Source organism: Macrotis lagotis, chromosome 2 (genome assembly GCF_037893015.1).
Source record: "Macrotis lagotis isolate mMagLag1 chromosome 2, bilby.v1.9.chrom.fasta, whole genome shotgun sequence".
Taxonomy (NCBI): Eukaryota; Metazoa; Chordata; class Mammalia; order Peramelemorphia; family Peramelidae; genus Macrotis; species Macrotis lagotis.
Genome location: NC_133659.1, coordinates 15,359,098 through 15,385,511, shown reverse-complemented (window position 1 = coordinate 15,385,511; position 26,414 = coordinate 15,359,098). Strand labels below are relative to the sequence as shown.

General features: G+C 40.2%; 2 long non-coding RNA genes across 2 annotated transcripts in view; one reads left to right on the top strand and one right to left on the bottom strand.

Annotated features, from left to right (window-relative positions):
• The window catches only part of LOC141510929 (uncharacterized), a 76,187-nt gene extending 58,699 nt beyond the window's left edge, over nt 1–17,488 (bottom strand). The window contains exon 1 of the long non-coding RNA XR_012475194.1: nt 17,166–17,488. This is a non-coding gene — a long non-coding RNA (uncharacterized LOC141510929). The remainder of the gene's footprint in view (nt 1–17,165) is intronic.
• Nucleotides 17,489–18,131: 643 nt separating this feature from the next.
• Nucleotides 18,132–26,390, top strand: LOC141510928 (uncharacterized). Its single transcript, XR_012475193.1, has 3 exons — nt 18,132–18,223; nt 21,698–21,868; nt 26,268–26,390. It is a non-coding gene; the product is annotated as an uncharacterized LOC141510928 (long non-coding RNA).
• The last annotated feature ends 24 nt before the right edge of the window (nt 26,391–26,414 follow it).

Sequence of the window (26,414 nt, the reverse complement as noted above, 5' to 3'; positions counted from 1 at the left end):
AATATTAAATGACCTGGTAGCTTCCTGGAAGAGCTGGTGAGAATGAAGGTAGGGTGAACCAGATGATAAGACAAAGCTAGTTGAGATGGAACCTTGAAGATGTGGAATTTGTAATTCTTTTTTTTAACTTTATGATTCTAGCATTGAACATAATTCTGTGGAGGAAGGGCGAGTGGAAACAGCAAGTGGGAAAGAAGCTTGTTGAGTTCATGTCAAGATCTACTGCGATTAAATACCAATTGTTCCCTGTCCAAAACTTCAGCCTGGGTCACCAGGTCAGATCAATATTTTGAACTCTAAAAACCAATCTAGGATAAAGCCACTTATTCCAAAGAGAAAGACAAACTGAGAAACTGGAGACACTGAGAAAGCATTACCTAGCACCCTACAAAACCCTTAGAGGAACTAAGAGGGGAATGTTTTTGGAGGAAAATTTGCTTACTAAATTCCTAGGAGAAAAGTCACACAAAGAATAGCATTATTAGGCATAGAAGGATGGGTGGGGGATGGATCAGTGGAAGATAAACACCCTCCAGACAGAAAGACACCAGTAAAATAACTAATTTTAACTGAATGCACATGGCAAAGTTGGTTTTGGGGATGGGAGGCAGGTAACAAGGCCTAAAAAAGGAATGAATCTTCACCCTTTGGGTTAGTGGATACCAAGGCTTACAATTAGACTGCTAAGGAACTTGGACCTGGTGTCCTTACTTTTGAAGGGAATCTAGGGTCCTAGGTTCTCATCCCAGCTCTGTCATTTTTCATCCATGGGTAAATCATAGCTCCTCTCTGGGCCTTCTAGAAAAATGAAGGGACTGGAATAAACTAACTTTATAGAGGCTTCCAGATTGAAACCCTAGCATCAGAGCAACAAGACTTTAAAGCATACAAGTCCAGTAATGAATTCTGCTTGCTATCCAAGCACCGACCTGGATCAGTCTGGGATGGTTCATCAGAAAATGAGCCACTAGGGTGCAATGGATAGAGGGTGAAAAGAAATGCCCAGATTCTCAGGAAGAATATTAAGGAAGTACAGGGCTCTGAAATCAGAGGAGCAGGATCAAATCCTGCCTCTGATATTTACCATATGTTTGATATTGGATGAGTTACTTTCCCTCCCTAGAGATCTAGCAAAAGGGGACCACTGGACAAAGGTCAGTCCCAGCTCTCCTTCTATGAACTCATAATCCTGCTACCTGTGCTTAAATCCCATCTGACATTTACTACCTGTGTGACCTTGGAAAGTCATTTTACCTTCTTTGGTCTCACTTTCCTCTTCTGTAAAATGGAGGTGTAGGAACACTTGACTACTGAGACCATTTTCAATTCTACCAAAAAACTGAAGTAAATTATTATCTATATCAAGGAAGAAATTAGGAAAATTTTGAGTTGTTTATAAAAACATAGTGAAAGGGGCGGCTAGGTGGTGCAGTGGATAAAGCACCGGCCCTGGAGTCAGGAGTGCCTGGGTTCAAATCCTGTCTCAGACACTTAATAATTACCTAGCTGTGTGGCCTTGGGCAAGCCACTTAACCCCCTTTGCCTTGCAAAAGAAAAAAACCCTAAAATAAAAAACACAGTGAAAGCAGATGAGAATAGCATCAGGTGAGTATTTTATTTTTGCCACATCAACTCATGACACTAAGGCATGGAGGATATCAGCTGAAGGAGTGTCCACACTCATGAAAACCTGGAGAAAGGTCTAGGAAAACTGCCACTGAGGATGGATTAAGGAGGTGGATTTGTGGTTTTCTTTTTTTAATCAATTAAAGCTCTGAGACTTTTGTCTTAAAAGGGGAAAGGATTAGCTCATTTTGTATACTATCAATCAAACATTTATTGTGTACTATGGGCCAGGTACAGGGTGATAGAGACAGAGATAGAGAGATACAGAAAGATAGAGAGGGAAAGGAGGGAAGGAAGGAAGGAAGGAAGGAAGGAAGGAAGGAAGGAAGGAAGGAAGGAAGGAAGGAAGGAAGGAAGGAAGGAGGAAAACTTGCATTCTTTTGGGAGGGAAGTGATTATCACAGAGAAATTACTAAGAGATAAAATAGAATTCATCTTTTCTGAAGGGTATAGGTTGGACCATCATCCTTTTATCCTTCCCAATGGTGATGTAGGCCTACCAATCATCCACCATTTCAAAATTTAAGTTGTTCATAGTTACCAGGGAAGGGATATCTTAAAATTATATGATTACAAAGCATAGCCAGAAGATATCTGGTCCAGCTCACAGGTGAACCAGTGTCCTCTCCAATATCCATGGTCCTCTAGCCTTTTCATATAGACACACAAGGATGGGGAAGCTACTATCTCTCAAAGCAGCCTATTACACTTTGGAACAGTTTGCCCTTATAGGAACTTTGTCTCTTTGCAGCTTCTAGCCTTTGTTCCAGGAGTTGATGCCTGAGGTCAAACATAATGATTCTCGTCCTTCTTCCTCCTCAGATCCATGAAGTCAGTTCCTCTGTAGCCAGTGAATTATCTCTTCTCTAGGTCTTAGTACAACACCATTAAATGCCTCCTCTGAAGTCTTGACTGATTCTATTCGCAAAGTCTTGGCCAAGTCAACAGCCATGTGTTCATTACTGTAAGGAAAAACCAAGTAAGTCCACTATAAATTCCTTACCCTCAAGGACTTAACAACCAACCCAAGAAAACACTAAGAAACACATATATGTGTCCACCAAGAGTATCACAAATTAGCAAAAGGCTTCCCAATGTAGATAACATGCACCAGAGGACTTTGGACAAGAGAAAGATGAGAGGGGGCTGGAATAGCCTCCCTCTAAAGAACATCACAATCTTTGCACAGTTGCCTGTTTCTTGGTTAGTCAGTAGTGATCATTTGGAATGACATCAACATTTTCAGCTGGTATCAAAGCCATAAAAAAATGAGGGTTCAGGGCTTTCACCCGATTCCCTTTCCTAGCTATTAGTACACTCTCCCTTTAAAAACTTAGAATTTCTAGGTGGTATAATAGGTTAGCACTGGATTTAAAGGCAGTAAAGTCTGACTTGCAATCCAGCCTCAGACACTTACTAGCTCTGTGACCCTGGACGCGTCACTTAACCTCTGTTTGCTTCAGTTTCCTTGTCTGTAGAGAGTGAGACTCAATAACCTTAGAGATCTGTCCTTGTTGTAAATCTCTGATTCTGTGATTTGAATTGAATGTTTCCCCTCATGCCAAAAGCAAGGGGAAGGGGGGGAAAAGCAGATAAAGATCTTATTACCAGATTAAAAATCCCTAATGTGGCATATCCAAGCAGGACAGATGGGCAAGGAGCCGGGAACATGCATTATTTTAAACTATGAGTTATTTTATTCAGGGCCAAGACTGTGAGGAGGAAATGAGAAGGAAAATTAGAGTGAAAAGAGAATAAAACGGAATTTTATGGCGTTTGGAGATTATCTTTGAAAGAAAATTCAGTGAAAGATGCTTCTAAAAATAAATAAATAAATGCAGACAAACAAAAGCAATTCTTTCATCAGCTGCCCAATGCGGGGCATAAAGAAAGGCTAAAACCTTAGTCCATTAACCCGAGAAAGGATGAAGGAAGAGGAAGAGAGGGGAAGAGCCGGAGGGATTGGAGGGCGGGCCTGGAGTCGGCACCCACCAGGTGGCTGTGAGGAGCTCACCATGTGCAGGGGACAGGAGATCAAATGGCAAAGGGAATGATGGAGTGGCTGCCAGCAGGGAATAGGCCACATGAAAGACCACATGTGAGAAGAGGGGACGCTCACTCCAAGCTCGAGGTGACAGAGTTAAGGGAACAAGACAAATGGAACAACTTTCAAAGCGAAAATGATGATGGATAGAGCTGGGAGCCTCGGCTGCCCGAAGAAGGAAAAGGGGTCCTCCAAGAAGACCTCAGTTCTCTCAGTCTCTTCCTTGGGGCTGGAAGGAGCAGCATGGAACAAGCAGCTAATTAGCTCTGGCTTCCCGGCCATCCAAGGGATTTTGGTAGGAATCTAGATGGAAGATGGACGCTGCTCATCCACTGAACACTATTCCATGGAAGGATACGGGTCAAGACTTGGGACTCTTTTTGGTCATACACACTCACACATTCACACACTTCTACATACACTCACACACTTCCACACACACACACTCTCACCCACATGCAATCACATACATGCACTCTCTCCTCTCTCTCTCTCTCACACACACACACACACACACACACACACACTTACATACAAACCTGGCATGAGATGATACTCTAGAGGCAGAGAATTTCAAGGCACTAAAGTTCTGGGAGTGTCCATGATGGCAGTTCTGAGTAGCAGTTGGATGGCTGGAGGAATGGAGATGGTAGAAACACATCCTGGGGGCCTTTCCAATGCCGCTCCAGTGTCCTGATGTGATTTATGATTTAGACAGGTCTGGTGCCAGGAAGGTAAGTCAGACAAGGTTTTCCATTCTGGAGCATCCCAGACGATGATCAAACTTTCCCCCATAAAAGGAAACAGAGTCATAAGTAGGATTCAATTTGACTAGTACCATTGCCATACACTAGACTTTCCTTTGGGACAGAAAGACAAGAAGGAAATGATAGACGATCTTAAGGAACTTATAGATTGCTGGTAGATACACAGAAGAAGACGCAACACACACACACACGCACAAACACACACACACACACACACACAAGCAAAACCAAGCTTACATGGAAACTGAAAACACAGTTTTTCAATCACATTCATTAACTACTGACATCTGAATGACAGATTTAGAATTAGAGCTGAAAGGGAATCTAGACCACACCTAGAACAATGATCCATTCTATAATGAAGGAAGTGAAGGCCTACAGGAGGCGTAATGAGATCTGAATGCAGCCATAGGATGGGAAGCTTGGCGGGATGCTCCTACTATAGCATCGAATCCACCCTCCAGAGTTTTCATAGTAACCTGAGGCGCAGAGAAGGGAGTCAGCTGCTGAGGGTCACACAGGTAAAACAGTGGCCAAGCAGACAGGAATGAGAACAGCTCCCCAAATAATAATCCCCTCCTCCTAATGCTCCATCCCAAGGACACCTCCAGTCTGACTAGCTGGAAATAAACTTCAAGTATCCTCATCCCCTCTCCTCCTGGCTTCCCTGACTGGCTTCAAGTCTCAGGTCAAATCCCATCTTCTCCTGACCCATCTGCCCCCCCATTCCTCACTAAGACCTTCCTTCTATGATTCCCTGCCACTGCTACAGAGGGGGGGAAGGGGGTCATATATGTGGGTATATATGCAAATAGATCATATAATCCTTATTACACACAATAGAAATGCCATGTATATGTACACAAAATATACAACATATGTGTGTATAAATGTATGGAGTTGGTTCATTCTCGAAGAAGATGAAAATGACATCACTCTATTAGGGACAAATTATATTGTGTCCAGCTGGGGTGGGACCTCAGAATGTGTCTGTGCACATGTGTGTGTGTGTGTATGTGTGTGTATGTGAATAGATATGTAGCTATAGGTGTATAGATGCATGTGTAGATGTGTGTGTGTGTGTGCAATTTGTGTATACCTGTAGATCAGGTGTGTGGATAGTCAAGATATATGCAGGTATACAATAGATACAACTGAGATCTGCAAGGTGTAGATAGATCTGCAGTCTAGGTGTATATGTGGGTGAGGATAGACATAGAGACAGAGATAGAGAGATGAGATAGAGAGAGATAGAATTAGAGATAGAGATGGAGATAGAGATGGAGATGGAGATGGAGATGGAGATGGAGATGGAGATGGAGATGGAGATGGAGATGGAGATGGAGATGGAGATGGAGATGGAGATGGAGATGGAGATGGAGATGGAGATGGAGATGGAGATGGAGATGGAGATGGAGATGGAGATGGAGATGGAGATGGAGATGGAGATGGAGATAGAGATGGAGATGGAGTTAGAGATGGAGAGAGAGATAGCATGGAGATAGAGATAGAGATACATATGATATAGATAGAGATAGATGATATAGAGGTAGAGATAGAGATATATACAATGTACACATACAAATCCATTTGTGTGTACCCATATAAAATATGTATCTATATATATTCAATGTATAGATTGAGTCAGTCAATAAACATTTAGTAAGCACCTACTGTATACCAAGCCCTTTATGACCTGCATGGGGAACAAAGAAAAGGACAGGACAGACTCTGCTCTCAATTTCATGATACATAGGTTTGTGTGTGTTTTTATAAGTATGTCTACCCCCAGAGATTTTCAAACTGTATCATAATGCATATATATATATATATATATATATATATATATGTGTGTGTATGTATGCTAGACATTTGCACATTATCTGGATATTTGTATATACAAATCTGCAGGTGAACATGTTTACAGATACACTCACATAGACTGAAGTTTTTATTATAATGTTAATATCTATTACATATGTGTGTACAGATGTACTTATCATGTATTACACAACACAGCATGTTGGCATTCTCTCTCTAGTTGTAATTTGTGCTTACATGTATGTAGATATAGATGTATGTATGCCCACTCAGATGACATTTTAAATAAGGTGATATGTCTGTGTGGTGTCTGTATGTTTATATGGACATAGAACTTTGTGAGTGTGTGCATATAGACTTCCATGTCCATATATATGTATGTATGTATGTTTGTGTGTGGACTGCCCCAATGCATTTGTGAGCAAGGACTGCCTTCTCCCTTTCAGTGGCACCCTGGCCCAGTCAATGTTTGTTGACTGACTGTCTGACAGATTCATGGAAAGGTTTTTGAGATGCCCTTGGCAAATCTTCCTTCAACTTAAAACAATGAAAAGCTGTCGATGGGAATCAGGTACCTCTCCTGAGTGATCTAGCTTTCTGTTGTTCACATATCTATAAATAAAAGCCATATGGACTCAGTTGTTCAGGGACGGGCCCACTACTCTTAGGCCTCCAGTATTTTAAGCAAATCAAACCAAGGATACAGCCTCCTTCATTTCCCCACAACCTGCCTATGAAACGATTTAGCCCAAAATAAATAATCCCAAACTCTGGGGATTAACATTGCACACCTGCCATCAACAATGCTGTTTTGTCTTTTTCTGAATCATTCCAGTCTTTGTGGAGCTCCTGTCCATGAAGTGGTTAAAACTTAAGGTTACCCATCCAAGGAGTAGGAAATGAAGGTTCTCCATTTGATGGACAACAGCTCAGAGATCCCTGATGTCCCAAAATATTAGGTTTCTCTTCTAATAATGTCGGAAATATTGCCTACTGTCATGATTAATCTTCGCCGCAGGCTGGGCTGATTGCAGGTGACGCAGTCACACCGCACCGCCTGGGGTAGCTTCCACACCCCGTCAAATCTGCTACAAAATGCCCAGCTGAAGAGGAGAGAACTGTGATACCAGGTTTCCCAGTGGCTAATAGATTGTGACATGAGAGAAGGAAACCTTTATTTTAATTCAAAAAACAAAAGCCAAATAGCAAAACTTATGTACGTGCTGAACTTTTTTTCCCTTCTCTTCCTCCAGTGGAAAACATCAACTTGTTCAAATGGCCTTGGTTGGCACAGGGGAATGGGGAGGTTTGGGGGGGGGGGGGCGTGAAGGAAGACCTCCAAAACATTTTTTCAAATTGAAAACCAGGTTTCTTAGAGTTTAGCAGACATGTAGACATGCCACTGTCTTCAACCTGGAACAAGCTGTCCTTTCTCTGAGGAGGAAAAACAACCCTATGTTCCTTGACAATCCAATCTTGTCTCTCTCGGGGAGCTATCTATGTTTTGGAATTCTATGCATTGTCTGTGGTCGGGGTGTGCTGTTGGGGCCCAACAATAGTAACATTGATTTTAGCATTTTTTGAATTTGGGTGCCCAGAACAAACTGGGAATGAAAACGGCCGCTCCCAGAAGGACACCAGTGTCCTTAGACAAACTGGCCTCTTCCCGAGCTGTTTTCCATACTCCACAATCAATACTGTCCATTCAGCCTATGTTATTAAAGCCATTTATCAGTTTCTCTCTCCTTTTCTCTCCCTTTTAAAATAAAAAGGATTCTGCCGACAAAGTTATGTCATCTTCCGCTCCTTCCATGGTGGGGCGGGAGATTCGCTTTTGTTGGGTCACCCAACAATCGGGCCTTGTTTATGAACTCACATTTATGAAGTGAAAGTCCTTAGAAACTGAGGGGACATTGGAGTTTGGTTGCCATGGGCAATCATCATGGCGCTAGAGTCATGACCTCCCTGTTCTGCAGCTAGTAACTAATTGAAATGATACAAATTACCACGATTCTCCGTCTGCCAATTTAGAGGCTGGTTCTGGTCAAGGGTCAGTGAGAGCCTATTCATGGAGCGATGTTTGAAGTTGTTGCTGCCAGAGCAAGGGGGCTGGGTTGGGCTTGTTGTCTCCTCTGGGCACGGCCACATACCGTGGAGGGAGTCTTGCAAACTCATGCCAAACAATGGTGGTCTACCTGGAGCCCATGCGTGAAAAGCAAAGAGCCGTCAGTCAGTTTATGCTACTTGTCGACAGCCCAGGACATGGTTTACTGGACAGAAATAAATGTTGTATTCAGAATGGTGTTTTGGGAATCAGCAAGGCCTAGCCAGAAACATTTCAGTATCTCTAACATGATTCTCCCTGGAGAGGACCCTAGAGTAGCAGCATCCTGCTCAAGGAGTTTACATCCTCCAGTTATTAACAATAAAGCTACATCTCACCCAGCCTGCCTCTGCTCCAACCCAAATACATGGAAACACACACACACACACACACACACACACACACACACACACACACACACACACACAGAGGCAAGAGAGAAATTGGATCCCTTACAATAACCCAGAAATACAGGGTTCCCTCTTCAAAGCACTATCAGGAAGGATACCTCTGAAAAATGACACTCACCCTTCTTTTAATGGGAGTGAGGAAATACATCAATAAAAAGTTAATAATTTACAGAGAAATTGTTCTTCTAAGTGAATCCTCACTAAATGAACTGGAGGAATTTTGCTAAAGGCTTAACGGGCATATGACAAATGTGATGGTTTACTTGGAATTCAGCTTTTTGTTGTTTTGGGTTTTTTTTTTAACATTTTCAGTTCTCTTAAAATTCAGCATAATAGGAACTATGACTAGTATTTAGAACTGAAGTTCTCAGAATATTTATAGATAGTAAATCATCTTCTATTTCTTGTTTGCATGGAGTTGTGTTGTTTTCCCCTTTAAATTATTAGCTACTTCAGAGAAGGACTTTTTTTGGAGCAGGCGTTCTTTGCCTCCCCAGCACTTCACACATTGCCCAGTAGACATTTCATGAATGCTTGTTAACCTACTCTTGGTGACGGGGTATCAATAGGACTCTGGGAAGAGGGTGCCACATTATGATTGTGTACATTTTATAGATAGTAAAGGGGACTAGAAGTAAAATGGTAGAACAGAGAATATGAGTTGGCAGAAATATTAGATGACATTTAGTCCAACCCTCACCTTTTACAGATAGGAAAATTGAGGCCCAAAGGGAAGAGCTGGAAAATTGAGACAGAGGCAGTGTGACTCATTCAGGGTGTCAGAGGTAGGATTTGAATACAAATCTTACTGATTTCAGCCTGGCCGCCTGCCCTCTGGGTCTAAATCACATTACCATGAAAAGATATGAATTCAGTTTAAGTGCAAAGATCAATTTGGGGTCCAAAATACAAATGATGAAAGTCATATTCACCTCACCATGCACTGTCTGACTTAGCAACCAGACTGAATTGTTTATTTGTTCTTTCAGGAAGATGGGGAGGGTGTAAATCAGGAAATTATTGTGGTATGGAAAAAAGTCCTAATTACTTTTCAAGTGTTTTCTTTAAATAATATACATAGAGAAGGGGCCTGGAACTATGATTTTAGTGGTAAATGGTTTACCAAGTTTCATGACCTGATCCTAACCTAACATTCCATCTTCACTGACCCTTATTCTCCCTCCTCCCTTCTATGAGTGCAGTAAATTGACCTTCCTCTATTCATATGAGGGCAGCTAGATGATATGATGGATAGAGATCTGGGCCTGGAGTTAGGAAGACCTGATTTCAAATATGACCAGATATTTACTAGCAGCATGACCCTGGGCAAGTCACTTCACACTGTTTGCCTCAGATTCCTCATCTGTAAAATGAACTAGAGAAGGAAATGGCAAACCTCTCCAATATCTTTACCAAGAAAATCTTAAATAGTGTTATGAAGAGTAAGATACAACTGAAAATGACTGAACTGAATTATTCCATTTACATTTTTTCCTCTCCTTTCTCCATGCCTTTGCATTGACCATTCTGCCTCCTTCCCCTTAAATTTAACTCCACATATATTTATATTTTCTCTTCATTATTTTTCTATGTAGGTAAATTATGTCTGTTATTTTCTCCATTAAACTAGAAATTTCTCATGAGGAGGGACTGTTTCATTATTTGTACACATATCCTCAACATGTAGCATAGTTCTTGTATACAGAAGGTGTCTAATAAATGCTTGTTGGTCAATCACTTGGTTAGGAAACACCCTTTACAAAGATCAATTTTTGCTCAGCAGTTTATAATCTGAGAGAACCAAGAGTATATGCCCAAAGGTCATCCAGCCCATATGTTTCCAAGTAGTCCTGGAATTTAAATCTTTCCAGCTCTGAGACTGACTCTTCATAGAAAAAAGAAAGGATGCCATATACCATTTAGAATATGAATCTTATGGAGTACTATTGTTCTGTAAGAAATGATGAGCAGTTGGACTTTAGAGAAGCATGGAAAGACTTGCATAAACTGATGCAGAGTGAAGTGAGAAGAACCAAGGGGAACATTGTACACATGAACTACAACGTTGTGAGATGATCAGCCATTATGCTTGCAGTTCAGAGAGCTAGGATAATCCTGAGAGACTTGCTATGGACAATGCCATCCATATCCAGAGGGAAAAAACTATGAAGATTGGATTCAGAGCAAAGCATAGTAAATTTACTTTTTACTACTTCTTTTATGTTTTTTTTTCTTTCTCATGGTTTTCTTTCTTTCCCATTAGTTGTAATTCCTCTTTCACAACATGACTAATATGGAAATAAGTTAAGCATATAAGTTGCACATGTATAACTTTTATCAGTCTGTTCACCACCATGGGGAGGGGGGAGGGAAGGGAGGGTGGTAGAAAAAGATGGATCTCATAAACTTGCAAATGGATGCATACTGAAAAAACTACCTTTGCATGTAATTGGAAAAATAAAATTTCAGTTGAAAAAAAAAAAGAAAATAGGAAGTCTGCATAAGTAGGCACCCACAAACTTTTAGCTCCAATTTGAGATCCTTGAAGCTAGAGATGATTTTTCATCCTGTCTCACTAGTGCCTCGCCCAGTGCCCAAGCAGTGAAGCTATTTAATAAATGCTTGTGAAATTGAATTGGATTGAAAAGCTCATCCACTAAAAAGATAGGAATAGCTGCTCCACAAGCCCGGCCACTCTCCTCTCTGAGCTATTGAAAACCAGACAGGAAGGTGACACACTTCCACATTTGCACATTACTATGCATGAGGGGCCCAGGAGTCCGCCCTCCCAATGACTCCCAATACAGACTTCATTACAATGCCATATGCTAATCAATGCCAAGTCTTGAACAGGGTGGGTTTTCCTCTCCTTATTTGTTCTTTAAGAACCACCAAGATGATACAAAAAGTGCCTGGAATTACAAAAACAAGGGGAGGCAAGGTGAAAGACTATACAGACACGGCAACTGAGGAGAACTTTAAGCCATGAGTCATGGATTTAGAACCAAAAGGGATCTGAGACCACTTAGGGAAACTGAGGCTCAGAGACATTAACAACTTACTGAAGACCTGGGCTTTTGGGATAGGCAATCTCTAGATGAAAAAATTCCTTTTCCAAAGCAATTGATCCATTAAACTAATTATTTAGGGTCACAAATTCAGTATGGACTAGGAGCAGGACTTGAGCGTTTCCTTCAAGGGTAACTAGCTATGACTCAACAAATGCATATTGACAACTGGTTGAATTGGTAAGTGAGCATGGAACCAGATACTAGTTAGAATGGTTTGAATTGTCTTTCCTCATCCACAGATCTGGAATGCTTTGACTGGCAATACCCAGAAGATAATATTTAAAAAAGACTTCATTGCAAGTATAACTCTTGCATGCAAGAGAAAAATCTAAGGCTTGACTCTCCCAGGTGAAGGGTCTTCTAAGTCCCCATGGACACAAAGTTATCATTAGCTCTGCAGAGAAACTAGTGGTGAAAGCTGGAGACCTGGGCTGTAGGAAGAGAAGCTCTTTGGACCCTCTGCGTGTTGTAGCTGTTTGTGCAGAGAACAAAAGAACCAAAATCTCTATAGCTATTAATCCGACTTCACAAGCATGAAATTTACAGAGACACATAGGAATTCATCACTGAAACCTTTTCCCCTTGTCATTCTCTGACTGCTGAAGTGGGCACACTCCTGGATTTGAATGTTAATAATAAAAAAGAGCAGGTTTGCTCTTCACATCCCTTCTCCTTGCTCCCTGGCCCCTTGCCTCTCTCTTTGCTAGCCGGGAATGTCTTGGGGAGTTGACCTTTCTGGGTAGGATGAAGGGGTAAAATCTCAACCTTTGCACAAAGCACTGACTTTTGGGAAGATTTTGATCAATTTTATGATCCCCTTGAAAGTCAACTGCTTTCTCTTAATAAATAAAATACACCCATTGTAGGAGACTGATAATTCAAGGAGCAAAGGGAGTGATGGAGAGAATATCATCAAAGAGACAGAAAAATTCATGTTACTTGATTAGATCCCAAACCAATGGTGTCAACTGGTTTTGCTCATTTAACCTGTCTCTGATCAGAGTCCCCCCGTCATTTAGCTGCAGGGTGGATGTGTTCATACTGAACTATTAATCTGTTTCAAAATGCCATAACATTTCCATGGAGAACTTCCTAATTTTTTTTTCAGAAATTAAATGTCTGTTTAAAGTTCATTCCCTCCTGCTGCGACTAATTGAAATGAGATTTGGTTTATCTTTATGACATGGAAATGGGATGGAGTTTCATAATAATAACAATAATGATAACTCTATAGATTTTAGGGCTAGTAGTTAATAATTATAGGAATATATGGAGAGGAAGTCAGAGGAATGTGGCATCAACATATTCCCTTCCCTGGTTATTTGTTGCCTTTACAAACTTCAGAATGTTGTGACTGCTTCCAGTGGACATGGGATTAAGGAGCAATACCATCATTTGTTTAGCCTCAGAACATTGTGTACCTTCTGCAAACTGATGAATACATTAGCATCCTGAGAAATCCACTCTGACTGAAAGGTGGAGAGAGAGGAAGCAGAGTGTATTGGATAGGGCTCTGTGCTTAGAATCAGAAAAACCTGGGTTCAAATTCTATTTGAGACATTAATTGTGCCACCTTGGACAAGTTGCTTGACCCATCTGTCTTTCAGTTGACCTGTTTGTAAAATGAAGAAACTGGATTTAATGGCTTCCATGGTCATTTCCAATTCTAAATCTGTGATCCCCAAATCCTGTATTAAACTTCTGATCATCATCCTGGATAAAGAGGGCCTGAGAGGAAATAATGGCAATAATAATCATTCATATTGTTCTACCACGCAGAAGTCTACAAAGGTTTTATATACACCATCACTGAATTATTACAACAAAGCTGGTACTATTAATATCCCTATTTTATAGATGAGAAAACTGAGGATCAGGAATGTTAAATGATTTGCTCAGAGGCAAATAGCTAGTTAAGTGTTTGGGACTCATGGAGTTTGGTACCCTCACATCACAATTGAGGAAACTAAGGCACAAGTGCTCATGGTCACATAGTGAGGAGTGAGTCAATATTTGAAACCATGTCCTTTGGCTCCAGAACCAATGTGAGGAAGACCAAGGCTCTAATGAAGAAGATGTTGCCTAAAGAAATAGCCATTTCTCCATCCAATAAGGTCTTCCAGAAGCAGGCACAGTTCTGTTTGTCAGGGAAGTTCTAGAGGATATTCTTAATAAGAATGAATTCGGTGGTTGACCTTGACCAAGTCTGAGATTCTGGGACTTTGTTAGTAACAAATGCTCCCTCAATGTAGAACTTTCAAAAGCATTTGCTTCCTTCAAGGCCCCACCTCTTCACCTTCCCCGATGCTCTCAGATGTCAGCAACATCTCCATTTTCCTAAAGCATTCTATCAACATCCTTTCTTTGCCCCTCACCTAATCCCACACACCGTTATCTTGGTATATGCAGTAGACGATGTCATCTTTGAAAGTAGGGTTGTATCATTTCATTTTCCCATCCTTAGGTAGAGACTCCATTGATTTTGGCAGAAAGGATAAAGGCTGCCTCCCCTTCTTGGTACAAAGGGAAAAATAACAAAGCAGCACTTTGTAAAAGCATTGAAACTCACAGAGAACAAAACTACATTATTGTATAGTGGAGTTCTTGAGACTTCTTCCAGAGTAGGACTAACCAAGATATAATGCCTTCAAAATGAAATAACTCCTACTATTATAACATTAGGTCATTTGCATCTCATGATCACCCTAGATATCTCTTCCCATTTTACCACTCAGAAAGGTTGTGACTTGGCTAGGTTCAAACAACTAATTTTTCAGAGAAGTATTTTGAACCCAGGTCTTCCTGACTCCAAGTCTATGACCTCCCTCAAAAGCAGAGATGAATATGGCAATTTGGTGATGATGATGATGATGATGATATGATGATGATGATTGGTGGTGGTGATGGTAGTGGTGGTGGTGATGATGGTGGTGGTGGTGGTGGTGGTGGTGGTGGTGGTGGTGGTGGTGGTGGTAGTGGTGGTGATGGTGGTGATAGTGGTGGTGATGGTGGGGATAGTGGTGGTGGTGGTGATGGTGGTGGTGGTAGAGAAGAAGAAAATTTAAAAAGACTTGACTAAACAACCAGAATTATACACCAGACATTTGCTATCTCTCATAATTAACAGATTATAAATGTCCTTAATGAAAATATGAAGGCTAAAATATTCTTGAGAATTCAACATTCCTAGAATCAGATCATTACCAGTAACTTAACTACATCTTATGATGGCCCTGTTATAATATTAACCCAGAAAAACTTTAGAACACAAATTTGAATTCATGTCACCACCACCAATACTCATGTCCTCCAAATGATCAGGAATGAAAAGCTCTTGAAATGTAGAAATCAAGAACAAATCAAAACCAAATGAGGGAAGCAGCTAGGTGGCGCAGTGGATAAAGCACCGGCCCTGGAGTCAGGAGGACCTGAGTTCAAATGTGACCTCAGACACTTAATAATTACCTAGCTGTGTGGCCTTGGGCAAGCCACTTAACCCCATTGCCTTGCAAAAAAATAAACTAATCAAAAAAAAAAAAAACCAGCAGAGGGTGGAATGAGTCCATTTTGGCCCCATCATCCTATCTGCTATGGGATTTGTCTTTAACCTGCTTTCAGTGAACTGACATGAGATAAGAGGTAGCATGGGATTTTCAGTTTGCTTGGAGTCAGCAAAAGTTGGATTTCAACCTGACCTCAGATACTTCCTAGTCACATGACTCTAGGCAATCACTTAGTCTCATCTGTAGAATGGAAATAATAACAATGCTGCCTCTCAGGGATCTTTCAATGATTAAAGGAGTAAAATGATATATTAAACTATTTTGCAAACCTTCAAGTTGCATATAACCGCCCCCCCACCTACCTGCTTAGCCCTTTGCATCAAACTAAAATAGAAATGTGAAGCATACATAGGCATCCCTGCAAGTGGTATGTTGACTTAGAAAACCATATATTAGTTATTTTATGATATTTACATTTTTTATTTTGTTAAATTTTTAATCTAGTTCAGATCACACTGAGAAGTGTTTCAGTCTCCATGTGGGCCAGCAGCCATGTGACTGACACCTCTGCTTTGCTAGAATCTCACTCCAAACTCAGCTTAGTTAATGAGCACCCAGATAATGACTCCACCTCCATCCTAGCCTTTTCCTCACACTGGCATCATCTCCTACTCTGACTGGTGAATTCATTCCCCAAACCTCTATTTGAGCATGTGCTCTTCAAAATTGGACCGCCCCATGACTCCTTGGACAACTTATAAAACTCAACATCATCCTAACATTCTACCCCCACACTCCTAACTGCTTTTCAAATCCCTTTTGTCTATTGTTCCCCCATCAGAATGTAAGTTTCTGGAGGGCAAGGATTGTCTTTCTTTTTGCATTTAGCACTTAACTCAGTGTCTGCCCATAATAAGCATTTAATAAATGCTTGCTACCTTGCTCATCTAGCTATCTGTCTGTCTGTCTGTCTCTACCTGCCTGCCTGACTATCCATCCATCCATTCATCTATCCATCTGTCTATATTTATCTATCTACATGTAGCTGTCTATTTGCCTATTTATCCATCTAGCATCTATATTCCCTGTCTATCCAGTCATCCAACCATCCATCCATCCATCCCTCCATCCATCCATCCATCCATCCATCCATCCATCCCTCCATCCATCCCTCCATCCATCCCTCCATCCATCCCTCCATCCATCCCTCCATCCATCCATCCATCCATCCATCCATCCATCCATCCCTCCATCCATCCATCCCTCCATCCATCCATCCATCCATCCATCCATCCCTCCATCCATCCATCCCTCCATCCATCCCTCCATCCATCCCTCCATCCATCTATCTACCTACTTAACTCTCTAGTTCTTTATCTAGCTACATATCTGTCTATCCATCTAGCTAGTCTATCTGTCTATCCCTGTGGATAATTATCTGCTCTTCATGAGAAACTTGAGAGCTAGGAGCTGATATCCTTTTTAGAGCCAAAGAAACTGAGGCTTGGAGAGGTTAATAATTCAATTAACCTTAATTTAAAGTTAGCTATGGCTAGTTAATATCTGAAGAGGGATTTGAAATGCCCTCCCATCATGAAGTCACCTCTAGGTTTGACAAATTACAGTGTCTGACATCAAAGCCACAGATCCTGAGGCTGGGTGTGGGGAAGTTTGCATAGTGGCAGCCCACATTGTTCATGGTGGGTGCCAGTGAATGTGAGGCTCATGAAATGTAGAGGACACAGAGTTTCTAAAAGAATCCTGAGGTGGAGCATTCAGTGAACCCTGGACATGAGTGATGAAGGAAGGCAATGCTTACCTGGGATAAAGATCTCACCAGACATGGTTCTGGCCAAGGCTACTCCAGCAGGGGGGTGGCTGCTGAACTGGCAGATTGGAATGGAACTACTCCACAGTACTCTGGGTGGTTGTCTCCAGGAAAAAGCAGCTCCCCTACACAGTCCCTTTGGGAGCTGGCTGCCTGTAAACATGGCAATTTTCACACCCTGGGATATCTTTTGAAAAGATACTCATTGTACCCATTGAACCAACAATAAACTACTGGGCTTACTCCCCAACAAGGTGGGGAGGGGGAAATAGCCTATTTTAAATAGTCTAATTTAAAATATTTTAGTAACTCTTTTTGTGGTGGCAAAGAAGTGAAAAGTGAAATGGGATGTCCATCAGTTGGGGAATGGATAAACAAGTTGTGTTATATGATTGTGATGAATTGGTTGCTGTCCTTTGTTCTCAAAGAGGATCAAAATGACATCACTATGTTAGAGTCCAGTTACATTGTGAATGATTGTGACTGATCAGACTGACACCAGCTTGGAATGCTCTGCCCCAGGTGAGCCACAAATAGGCCATGTGAACATTCAGAGTGGGTTCTCTACATTTGAGCATCTTGTGTTTCTTCTGAGTTACTTCAATTCTGCTTTGTTCAAAGAGCACAGTACTTTCTCTGATGAGGGCACAACCGTGCTGAGTAGTCTTGTGCCAGTACTGCACAATCAATTTAATAAGGACAAGAATTGTATCTTATTTATTCATTCATTCACACATTCATCAAAGCAACATAGTGGTCTTAAATGAGACGAGACCTGAATTTGGAGCCAGAGCCTCTGGATTCAAATCCTTGCTCTGATTCTTACTCCTCATATCTTGGACCTTATCTCTCTGAGCCTCTGTTTCCTTGACTGTAAAATATAGGAATTGTACTAGATGATCTCTGGAGTCCCTTCTTACTCAAACTTACATCATTCATATCAGCATCATAAAGTAGGTACAATGAACACCTTCATTTAACTAAGAGGAAACTGGGGCTATGGCTGCCTAAGAGACTTGATCAAGATCACATGGCAAGCAAGCATCAAGGTGAGATATGAATCTAGTTCCTACCCAGGGCAATGCTCTTTTTGCTATATCATACTGGAAGAAAAAGAGGCCAAGAAAGAAGACAGGAAATGTTTGTCAAACTGCTAATTATGTGACAAACACTTTATAAATATTATTTCATTAATTTCTCACAACTACCCTGGGAGATTGGTGCTATTATGGTCCACATTTTATAGTTGAGGAAACTGAGGTGGACAGAAGTAAGTGTTTTGTCCAGGGTCACAAAGCTAGTAAGTGCCTGTCTTCCTGACTTCAGTCTTAACACTCTCTCCATTGTATCACCTGGATGCCTCTGATAGAGGATATCTGCCAAAGATGACTTTCTTCCTCCTACAGAAGCCCCCTTCCACTCTGGGACATCTTTTTCTTTACATTGAATCTCCTCCAAATATCTTCACTCCATCCTCAGGTGAAGCCTAATGCAAGCCTGTAACAGTCCTTGTCTGACTTTATGAACTCATTGGACTCTAAGTTGCTGAATTTGTTGCTTCCTTCCTCCTTTTCAGCCAGGTGGTACAGTGGATAGAGCACTGGCCTTAGAGTCAGGAGCTTGGGAGTTTGAATCCAACCTCAGGCACTTGACAGTAGTATAACGAGCACAACTCCTATATGTGTGATCTTGGGCAAGTCACTTAACCCTGATTGCATTGTGTCCAGGGCCATCTCCTGATTCATAGTTGACCACTGGACCCAGATGACTCTGGAGGAGAAAGTGACACTGGTGACTTAGAACAGCCCCCCTCCACTGAAATTCAACTCTTATGCTTGTCATGGCATCACCTCCCTGATATCATGGTCTTTTTCAAGGAGTGAAGGACAAACATCATCATTCCTGATGAATGAATCCCTGAGGCCTCTCTTTGGATGACTTGGTAAATCACTTCATGTGCTAAAAAGATCTTGATCTATTGGTAATTAAGGGAACCTTAAAAACTGGGTCTAAAAATTTTGTCTCTATGAGAAAATTCAAAACATTTGAATAATAGAAAGAGAAGCCAGAGTAGAAAGATCATCTGGAAAGAGTCAAGACCTGAATTCTAGTTCCATCTCTGATGTCTACAGACTGTGTGACCCTGGGAAAGTCACTTACTCAATCTTTGTTTTAGGACCTCTCTAAGACTATAGGTTGCCACAACCAGCAACAATAAAAAGTGCTGCACTGCATGGTGGAAGAGATTTCCAGTAAAATGCCAAATCCCCTGACCATCCTATAGAAAAATGTTTTGAGAACTCTCCCAGCTGGGCAGTTCTTGTATCCATCGCTTGTTGTCCCATGAAGACACTAGGAAGATCTGGGTTCAAATCCTACCCTGGACAATCCCACCACTAGGGCAAATAGTTTCACTTCTCCAAGATTTGGTTTCAACAGCTAAATAATAAAATAGGATTATTTGGGGAATTGAATGAGAAAGTATCCATAAGGCAGTTTCTCAGATCTTAAAGTGTTTTCATACATCAAATTATTATTGTTATATCTATTAGCTCTCTAGTCTAACAATATGCTTACTTACGAAATCTTCCTAAGAATCTCTTCTAGACGAAGACCATTTCTCATAAGGCCTCCTTGAGTTCTAACAAATACTTCCTTATGTTCTTTTTTTGCCAAGAAAGTTAGAAATAGCTGCGTGCAGTGAATAGTGCCTGTCATGTTCATCATTTTTAGATCTGCCAATGAGAAATGAGCCTGCAGAGAAAGCTGAGAAAATTTTCCACAAATTTATAAAATTCTTTGAACATGAATGTGCAATCTAATCTTCTTATGAAACAATAATGGATCATTTTCTCCCCCAAATGAAGAAAATAAAGGAATAAAGAGGGAATAAATAGCTCTAATACTGCTAGCTAATTCTGTTTGCAATTTTCCAGATTCCAGACTAATGGCCACATAGTGCACCCATTCTCCTAGAGATGAGTTCAGAATGTTTGAGCTCTGCTGTGATGTCCACGCAGATCCTGGTGATTATAGGACACAATGATCCAGCTGTCATCCTTGGAAACCAAGCTATTTGATTTAAGAACTTGGGCTGAGAAGCTTCCAGAATCAGTAGAATGAAACAGGGGAATGGAAATCCTTCAACTATTCCTTCCTAGAGCAGGAAAATATTTTTAGGTCTGGGTCTTGCTGTTTCTTCAATTCAGTGAATTCAATTCAATCCAAAAATGTATTATTAAATGTGTGCCCGATACAGTGGTCACAAATGTTAAGTCTGCCCTTGAATGCAGATCTCAGCATTTACTCTGATTGATCTCCCTGTCTCAGTGTCTTCCCCCATCTTTGATATATCTTTCATTCTGTTTCCAAAGTAATTTTTCCAAGCTAGGTGGCAAAGTGAATAGAACACTGAACTTAGAATCAGGAAGACTCATCTTCATGGGTTCAAATTCAGTCTCAGACAATTGCTAGCTGTGAGACCCTGGGAAAGTCACTTAGCCCGGTTTGCCTTTGTCAAGAGAAACCCAAAGTGGATCAGACACGACTGAATCAAAATAATAATAATAAAATAGACTAATATGAATATATGGAAAGCAATTTGAGGCAAGAGAAATAATACATTATAGGGAGGAGAGGATCCTTCTCAAAGTCAGGAATGCCTAGGTCCCTCTGCCCCTGTCTCTAACTCTTCTGCCTATGAAATCCTAAACAAGATACAACCACACAGGGCTCCAGACAACTCTCCAAAATCATAAATGGGTGTTGGCAGAAGTACAGTCCTCTTCTGGAAGGTCCCTACAATAACAATTTAACTGATCTTGTCCAAAAATTTCAGGAGGGAAAGAGTTCAAGTAACTAGAGAGGTAAGGAAAGCTGAGCTTGGCAGTATTCTCTCTCCTTCACTTTAACCCATGAGCATTTTTTTTCATTGAAAGTTCCTTTAAACACATATTCGTACAACCAGTTACATACTTAAATCAATTACCTTTGAAATATTCTCTTATTGTGTCATTGACTTTTTCTCTTGAAATTTCACCCCCAAAATATATTGAGTGCATAGTTCTCCTAGATTGAAAAGTGGAAGGAATCTTGAACTCAGACCTTAGAATTAGAGAGGAGCTATCCAGCCCAGGACCAGGCTTTACCTCACTTCCCCTTCCCTGCTTCCCTTGAGAAGCTATTCTCCTATAGTGACACATAAGCTCCTAAAGTGCAGGGACTGTATTGTCTATTTGGATAGGTATCTCTGGCGTTTAGCAAATGTTTAGCATGCAGTAAGGGCTTAATAAATGCTCTATCATCTAGTTACCTATCTGTCATCTATCAGTCTATCTATCTAGACTAATTCCCTCATTTTATGGATGAGGAACTGATGCATAGAAGACCTGAGTGAATGGCCCAAGGTCATTCAGTCATAAGTATCAGTCAATATGATATCCCAGGTCATCTGACTCCAAATTTAAAACTCTCACTGGAATATGCATAGGTTCTATACCCAGGTATTCTCCATCACCTTGTAGTCCACAGATTAACTGCTAGGAATGACCTGGAAATGACATCATACAGTTGCACCAGGGACATCTTGAATAAAGAAGATTCATCCCTTAATAGAATGGGCAGCCTCAAGAACTGATAACCTGTCCCTCCTTGGATGTCTTCAACAAAGGCTAGATGACCATCTGCCATCAATGGTAAGTGGGTATGAATTGAAATCCTGTCTAATTCTTAGACTTTTTGAATTTGTGAACCCCAGTATACCTTGAAATCTCTTCTGCAAGAGCCGAATGATTCTGTAGGACCCCATACTTGGCCATATGACCTTATAACCAGGGAGTTAACACAGTGGATAGAGTACTGAAACTGGACCTGAATTCAAATCCAGCTTCAGATACAAGGTGTGTGTGAAACCCTGTGCAAGTCATTGAATCTCTTTATCTGACTTTCTTCAATTTAAAACATGAATGCTAATCATATTTTTTACAAAATTGTCATAAACATTGATTAAGATCATAATTGTAAAAATAATGGAGCTCATATGCTTGGATAAATCCTGAGCAGCCCTGATCCAGGTCCCTGACATATCAAGATGATGATAGATTTCTAAAAACTATTCAAAATGATTATAAAATCAAATATTTTGAACTAAAAAGAACCTTAGAGAATATTTAATTCAAGTCACTCTTTTCATAAATAATAGAGCTAAGACTCATTCATCCTTACCCAAGGTCACACAGGCCAGAAGTAATAGAGTTTGGATTGAAATTTCCATTGGCTCTGATTCCAGAACAACCATCTTTCTACCACTTCACAATCAGCTATGTATTTAAAAGGAGAAATACTGAAAATTCAACAGAATGAGCTTCCGTCTTTTCTACAAAGGCCCCAACTCTCAGAGAAGTCAAATTTCATTAAGTTTCTTAAAAATAGTCTAGTAGTCGTGAGGGAGTCCAACCGTCCAGACATCTGGTGGAAATGCTCCTTTGGCTCAAGCAGTTAAAAAATTCCACTGCAAATAAAAATTGCATTCCCTCTTCCATTCCCTAAGAGCCATTTGTTTTCAAAATTGGGATGTTGTTTATATCTAAAGCTGGGATCAGGGCATCGAGATCATCAGAGTCCAAACCCTTTCTTTCATAGATGAGAAAACAGGCCCAGAGAGTTGAAGTGACTTACCTTGGGTCACACATAGGCAGCAGAAGAACTAGCATTTGACTTGCTCTTCTGGCTTCCAATTCAGGTCTCTTTCTACTCTACCATAGCTAACAAAAATCAAAGAACAGTACTATTTTATGGATTAAAAAGAATTGAAAATCTTCTCCTTTTACGTTGTGAACTAATCTAACCATTCTGGTGAGCACTTTGGAACTATACTCAAAGGAAACCAAACTGGGTGTACCCTTTGATTCCTCAATACCAGTACTTGGTCTGGATTTCAAAGAGATCACAAAAAAGGGTAAAGGATCTTCATGTGCAAAATTATTTATAGCAGCTCCTATCATGGTGGCAAAATAATGGAAACTGAGGGCATGCCCATCAGTTAGGAAATAACTGAACAAACTGTGGTTTATGAGTGTAATGGTATACTATTGTGCAATCAAGATTTTCAGAAAAACCTGGAAAGATGGATGGATTGAAATGAGTAGAACTAAGGAAAACTTGTATACATCATGAGCAACATCATGTAATAATCAACTGTGAATGACCCAGTTCTTAGCAACACAATGATCCAAGTCAAGGGCAAAGGACTCATGAAGGAAGATGCTATCCATATCCAGATGAAAAAACTGATGGACTCGGAATGTTTATCGAAGTATATTTTTTTCAATAACTATTCTTTCTCATGGTTATTTTCACCTTTTGATCTGTTTCTTTTTCCACAAGTAAGACTAATGATGGCACATGTATAAATTGTATCAAAATGGCTATCATTTTCAGAAGAAGGGAGGGGAGGAGGAAGAAAAATTTGGAACTCAAAATCTTGTAAAAATGAATGCTAAAATTTTCATGATATGTAATTGGAGAAAAAGTCTATTAAAATAAAAAAATCTTCTATTGGAATCTGAATGATGAATAATTCTTTAGAAATGTACAGACAATACAGAAAATAACTTTTCAGAATCTTTGATATTTGGGGAAATTCTGTGATCTTACCTGCATGGGAAAATCCAACAACAGGGTCAATTGTAACCTATTTTCTTGTGCCATGGGGTATTCCTACTGGAGGATTCAATGCCTGCCACATAGAGCATGCTGAATAATGACTCATCACCCAGCCTACCAAAAGAAAATGCATTAATTCAGATAAGGAATGAATAACTTCTGGCCTTTAGCTAACATTTTTAAGAACTGAAAAGTACTTTTCTGTTGATATCTCAGTTGGGGATGTCACTTGATTCAGGAAGACATCTTCCTGAGTTCGAATCAGTCCAAAGCCACTAACTAGCTTAACTTAGCCATCTAACCCTGTTTTACCTCACTTTTCTCATCTGTAAAATGAACTGGAGAAGAAAATGATAATAAACCACTCCTGTATCTTTGTCAAGAAAAATGGGCTAACATGACTGAAAAATAACTAAAAACAGCAATCTCCTTTGATCCTTACAACAATCCCAAGAATTAGGTGTTATTATTAACCCCGTTTTATCAGAGGCAAAAACTGAGACTGAGGGAAATTAAATGACGTGAGCAGGATAATTCAGCTAGTGAGTATCTGAGGCCACATGTGAATATAAATCGCATTGACTCCAAGTACAATCCTCTAGCCAGCCTCCCACCCAGATACTTCTAATACAAAATAATTACTTTAAATAGAAAAGGCTTCCTGGAGCAGTTTACAAAGTGATGCCAAGAAGAGTGTAATTCTGGGTATAGGCAACCACTTAATCCAAAGCACTGAGATAAAGGAACGACAAGTCCTCTATAAAAATGAGTCATGTGATTCACAAAAAAAATCACAGAATCCAAATTGGGTGTTGGCGGGGGGGGAGTCAGCATCCGTCAAGACCTGGACAGAACCCTCTTGAGCAATAAGTGGCCATCCAACCCTGGCTCAATAGGACTGTTTGGACACGCGTGGCCATCCACATCTGTGTGGCCACTTGTCATCTCAACCCTTTTGGGTCCTGAGCATCTTCGATAAAAACAAAAGACACCTTCACAAAGAATGTTTTTAAAATTAAAAAAATGAAATGTATAGAGTCACAACCGAAACCAATCACACTAAAATGCAGTTATCAAATATATTTTTTAAAAACAAGCTTACCCTAGGTAAGACCTCAGATGCCCTATGAGAACGGGGACATTTTCTTCATCTTTTTATATGCCCAACTTCACACATAGAAGACATCTAGTAAATGCTTCTTGCTTGAATATTCATCTTTTATTTGGTGAAATAAGCTTAGTAATATAACATGAAGCTAGATGATGAAGGATTTTAATTCTATGGTGAGGATTTTTGTCTTTTATCCTAAAGTAATAGGGAGACATTGAAAATTTTTGAGTAGGGAGAAAGGGAGGGAATAAACCCTTATAGAGAGCCTACTATGTGCTAAAATATTGTTTCATTTGATCATCACAACACCCTTGTGATATAAGTGCTCAAATTTATAGTAGAAGAAATTGAGGTGCATAGAAGTTAAGTGATTGCTCAAGGTCACATAGTAAAAGACTGAGAATGAATTTGAGTAGGGGAACTACATATCAAATAAAAAATGAGTGTGTATCAATAAATACTAATTTTCCTTTAAGTCAAATTATCTATAATTTTTTTTAAAAAAAACAGATTAAAAAGAGTTTTTCTCTAAATGTGATACTGATCTTGTGGGGTTTTTTTAACCTGCATTGAAGGAAGTCATTTCCCTATCAGATCTTTACAATGTTGAAATCTAGATCTAGACTTTCTGTCAATTCCACCAAAAAAATAGGTATAAAAGAAAACTTTGAGCAAGTCAATCAAGTTTTGTTGATTCTTAAAACTAGGGGTTTTCAAAAGACTTTCAAAACAATAGAAATTCTTAGTAGACAGCCAACTCTTGTTGGAACTCACGTTACCATCTGCAAAGATACAGAGTCACAGAGATCAAAGAGGCAAGAAGTAAATGGAAATCCTAATGATACTAATGCTGAGCCAAAGGGACTTTAGGGAGGCTACGGCTTAGGTGATAAAATGGACTGAGTCTGGAAAGATGAAGTAGAGGAGAGGCTCAAGGCATATTTTGAATGAGTATTTATTGGAGAAGACAACGGGGAGATTCTGGTTCCAAGGGCACTTTTTATGGGAAGACAGAGAATGGCCTTGACAGAGATTCTTCAGTCTCTGAGGAGAAAGGTAGGAAGCAACTTGAGAAACTCAGAGTAGTAAATCACAGGGACCAGATGGTATTCAGCCAAGGGTCCTGAATGAGATGGAGTGGGAAATCATGGCTTTGCTGACAAGGAGATATAATAGATGTGGAAAAAAACAGTAACTGTCCCTGAAGATTACGAAGTCATTAATACCCATTTTTCAGGTGAGTGTGTGTTTATTTATTTAACCATGCATTTACTTACACATTTATCCATTTGGTTATCCATTCATTTGTCTGTTCACAGATTTATCTGTTGATTAAACAACCAAGAGACCTTTTTGGAGGAAACAAAGGGGATCTGTTTTCAAAAGTGGATAGTCTTTGACAGTTTTCTTTACTCTGTACAAATATTCATCATCTTCAAGCCCACAAGGGGGTTCAAAATGGTTTA